General features: G+C 38.8%; 1 pseudogene; it reads right to left on the reverse strand.

Annotated features, from left to right (window-relative positions):
- Positions 1-1,506: 1,506 nt before the first annotated feature.
- LOC115868296 lies at positions 1,507-1,993 on the reverse strand (annotated as a pseudogene).
- Between the last annotated feature and the right edge of the window lie 2,896 nt (positions 1,994-4,889).

The following is a 4,889-nucleotide window of genomic DNA, read 5'->3' on the forward strand; positions in this document are numbered from 1 at the left end:
CGAGATACTAATTTGTCTGTAAATTTTTACTTAAACCAAAATAAAGTGTTAAAAAAGATAATCCTTGAAAAATGCATTTCTCAGACTAAAATCACCACAAATAATGGGAAAACTATATTGTAGAGGAATTAATTATAACTATTCAAACCAGTAAACATAAAATTAAGACTAAAATATATAAAAAAAATACTTCCATCAAATCTTTTCTCAATGGCGAAGATGTGGGTTTTAAGATTTAATAATTTGAAACTCATATAAAGTAAAAGGGGGAGGGTAGAATAAATAAAAATTGTTTCAACATCTTTCCTGGAGTATACAAATGATGACCATTTACTTTTTACTTTGATAACTAAAGATAAATAAAGTTGAAAAGTCTTTAGAGAAACTTCAAACTCTCATTGTAATAGCAAATTATATAATTTCAAAAACAAGAATATGATAAAACAATTTAAATGTAGTCCCTATAATGAAAGACATTTATAAGAGATGGGAAAAACATGGAAAATTCCATAAAGAAGTGTAATAAAAGTATGACAGAGCTTTAAAATATGACAATAAAATTAATATTTATTAAACTACTCAATTAGTTAAAGATTACTGAACAGTACAGTAATTTGTACTGAATATTTAAAAGACAATTCTGAGACAAAGCTAAACAAGAGTATTAAAAGAAGTGAATAAATAAGCATGTAAATTGGTTATCTAGTACTGAAATAAGCACGAAAGTCAGTTATCTATAACCGAAATACCACAAGTCGATGATTTCTGCATAGAGGAATTTATTCCCTCACTATTTGGGAGGCCAGAAATCCAAATTCAGGCCACCAGCTACCAGGGAAGGATTTATCTCTCTGTTGGCTCTTTAGGAAGATTCTTCTTTTTTTTTGAAGCACAGTTTTATTTAAACTATAAAAGATGCCACGAGGACTGGGAACCTTGTAGAGGCCCCAAGCTAGAGAGACTGGCCCATGCTACCACCTGATTCCAGGAGCATCTGCGCACTGTGGGACAATAGTGGCTTTGCCAAGGGAAATGCAGTCTCTGTGGGCCACCATGCATAGAAATGAGGGCACAGGGTAGTAACAATTGCAGAATTCTCTACAGGCAGTTTTGTGGGCACCTAGGATGAGATACTCTCCCCATAGAGAAGGGTTCTCCGAGGACCTCATCCTGAAGTGAACTGTGAGAAGTTGTCAGCAGAGACTTGGTGGCCCAAGAAGGGCAGGCCTAGTATGCACCAGCTGTGGTTTATAAAAAAAGTAAACCTCTCTGCCTCCTTGAAAAAACAAACTGGAAATAGTTCTTCAAAATGCTAGCGAATAAAGCAAAAAAGATACAATGCTATCTTCTTACAAGTTAGCCAGTCTGTCTAAGTAGAGTATCATATAGTACTTCAATGCTGGCAGCATTTCACAGTAGTTTAGTGTTAAGAGAGTCTGAGAGATTATCTGTGCCTACATTATGAAGAGTCTCAGTGTGTGATGCCCGGTACTGGGGTTTACACCTTTAGGGCTCATGAACGAGGGCCCCTGCTCCTTGGCTGTAGCCAAATCCTTTGGGCCCAAAGTTCTTTGCATAGCATCCTTCCCAGCACTGATGATCTTCTCAGCAGCATATACAGAATCCCCACATCTGGAAGACTTCTCAGAACCTCAGTATTTCTGAGAAAATTTAGAGGGGGTTGGATTTGTTGTAGGACTGTGAGGCTGAAGCTCTCTGGCTTGATGCCCAGCCTCTCACCGTGGTCCATGTTGAGTGGGCCAGCCCCCTGACCGTAGCCGTAGGCTTTTGGCCCATACTTCTTCCCATAGCAGGATTTGCAGTAGATCTCTTCATCATGAATTGCCACGATTGTACTATCTAAATTTCTCCTGCAAACCATGCACAGAAAGCGGCGACGGTGGAAGCGTCTCCCATCACACTGCACCTCTTCCGCGTGGTACACGGTCCTCCCACAGGCTCCACACTTGTTTCCTCCTCCCCACACTGGCATCGTGAGTCTAGGGCTGGAGCTGGCACGGCGGGACTAGAGGGGACGCGCAGCGATTCTCCGGACGGCCTCTTTAGGAAGATTCTTGTCATCAATATTCCCCAGAGTCCAGCAGTTGCTCAGCACAGTGACACTAGGATCAAAGAAGATGCTCTTCCCTCCCCGCCCTCAATGGAATTGCTTTTTCCTTGTGGTAGTAGGTTCCTCCCATCTCTGCTTGGTTTTTTCATCTCTTTTATATCCCCAAATGGAATAATTCAACATATAACTTAATCTTGGAGATTTTAATCCTGCCTCATTAACATTCCTGCCATGACTCCCACCTCACCAACAACTTAAACGTTAGGATTTAAAATATGTAGGATTATCACATCCTATAACAAAATGGAAGGTGATACTGAAAATCATGGTCCAGCAGAGTTGGCACACACTTTGAGGAGTCACAGTTCAATTCATAATCGTTGTATTTGTTGTTATGTGCTGGCATGTTGCTTCTGCCTCATGGTGATCCTTTGTACAATAGAACAAGACATTGACTGGTTCTGGCCCATCCTCACAATCATTGCTATGTTTGAACCAATTGTTGCAGCCACTGTGTCAATCTTAAGATACTTCCACCTAAAGAAGTAGGAGGCAAAAACTATTTATGGAGGTATAGTTATAGGCGTGTATATATGTAAATATATTAATTTATAATGAAAGGGATGGAGGCCAATGTACACATATTTATATGCTAAGTATTAAGATAGCAGGCGGACTTTGGGCCTCTACACAAGAACACTTTTTTTCTAATAACCTTGCACTATTTGATATTCATATTCCTGACGTGATTGCTGAAGACAAAATGGGTGCATAAGCAAATGTGGTGAAGAAAGCGGATGGTGTCTGGCTATCAAAATATATAGTGTCTGGGGTCTTAAAGACTTGAAGTTAAAGCAGCAGTCATCTAGCAGGGAAGCAAATAAGCCCACATGGAAGAAGCACATCAACCTGTGTGATCATGAGGTATTGACGGGATCAGGTATCAAAAGATCCAAAACAAACAATTATATTGATGTGAAAGATGGGTGGTGGCACCGGAGACCCAAAGCTCATCTGCAGACAATTGGACATTCCCCCACAGAAGGGTTACAAGGAAAGGATGACTCAACCAGAGTTCAGAATAGCACCAATGAGACACACATCATTCCTCCAGCTCCTGAATGCTTCATCCCCCAACTACCATGCATGACCCAGTTCTACCTTACAAATCTGGCTAGACCAGAGTACACACATTGGTACAGATAAGAGCTTTCAATACATGGAATTCAGGACAGATAAAACCTTCAGGAAGAGTAGTGGGAGTAGTGATACTATGAGGGTAGGGAAAGGGATGGGGGAAAGGGGGAACCCATCATAAGGTTGGATATATAGTCTACTCCCCAGGGGGATGAATAACAGAAATGTGGGTGAAGGGAGACAACTGAAATAACAACAATAATATATAATTGATCAAAGATTCACAAGGGTGGGAAGGTGGGGGAGGGAGGGGGAAAAAGAGAAGGTGATATCAAGGGCTCAAGTAGAAAGAAAGTGTTTCGGAAATGTTAATGGCAACGTATGTATAAGTGTGCTTGATACAATTGAACGATGGATTCTTAAAAAATTCTTCCTCCATTTTACTGATCCTTTATTTTATCAAACATAATGTCTTTTTCCATAAATTAATCCCTTCTGATGACGTGTCCAAAATACATAGATAATGTATTAGAAGCACTATCCTTGCTTCTAAGGAGTATTTTGACTGTATATTTTTTAGACACATTTTTTTGTTCTTCAGACAGTCCATAGTATGTATGTATATATATATTCAACTATTCATAGCATAGCTCTAGTTTTAAAATAATCATAGTGCTTCAAATTAAAAGATAGCAAGTATCATTTTATCAGACAAAATCCAGGGGAAATTAAAGCATAAAATAGAAACCATAAAATTGGTTAAATATATATTTCAAATTCTTTCCCATATTAATATGAAACCTCTTTTCTCAGTGCTACGAAACATAAAATTTTATTATATAAGTCACAAAAATCTTAATAAATTTCCCCCCAAAACAGAAATGCAACAGGTAACATTATCTGAATACAATTAATATCATTCTATAAAATAATAAAGGCTATATTTAAAGAAAAACACATCTATTCATAATTAAAAACTAAGAAAAACAGTGTCTTAGTAGGGTTTGTGTAAATTTGGCTGGGCCAGAATTCTCAGTGGTTTGGCAACTTAATCTACCATAATGTAAACAATTCCATGATGGGATCTGCTGTGAGCATCCAAGCAGTTGTAAGAAGACTAAGATAGAGTATCAACTCCTTACATTGGTCACAGCCCCGATGCAATTAGAAGCAGTTTCCTCGGTGGTGTGGTCTAATGCCTATATGAATAGATGCTATGGAAGTACTTGCTTACTTCTTCCTGGGTCTGTATCCTGCATCTGCCTCATGGATCTCCAGTTCTTGGGACTTGAGCCAGCAGCTTCCCATACTCTATCCCTATGTTGTGAGTCTAACCTGCCAATTTGGAATTATTCACCCCTGTAACCATCAGCCTATCACCTTCTTGCTCATCTTGGATTCATCAACCCCTGTGGCCCCATAAGTCAAGCGACGTCTCCAGCCTAACATCTGACCCATGAGTTGGTAGCTGCCCTACTTTGGACTTGATTGCTTCTACAACTGTGTGAGCCATTGTCTTGATGTAAATCCCTCTCTATACATATATAAGCATGACTAGTTTGGTTTCTCTAGAGAATCTTGCTGAATGTAATCTGTTAAAGAGTTCTTGGATCAAATAAAACATGCTCTTAGAAACTCTTTATAAAATAATAACATAATAAGCCCTTTACATTAAAAACTT

This window comes from Echinops telfairi, unplaced genomic scaffold (assembly GCF_000313985.2).
Source record: "Echinops telfairi isolate 266 unplaced genomic scaffold, ASM31398v2 ScPeMD7_9;HRSCAF=40, whole genome shotgun sequence".
Taxonomy (NCBI): domain Eukaryota; kingdom Metazoa; phylum Chordata; class Mammalia; order Afrosoricida; family Tenrecidae; genus Echinops; species Echinops telfairi.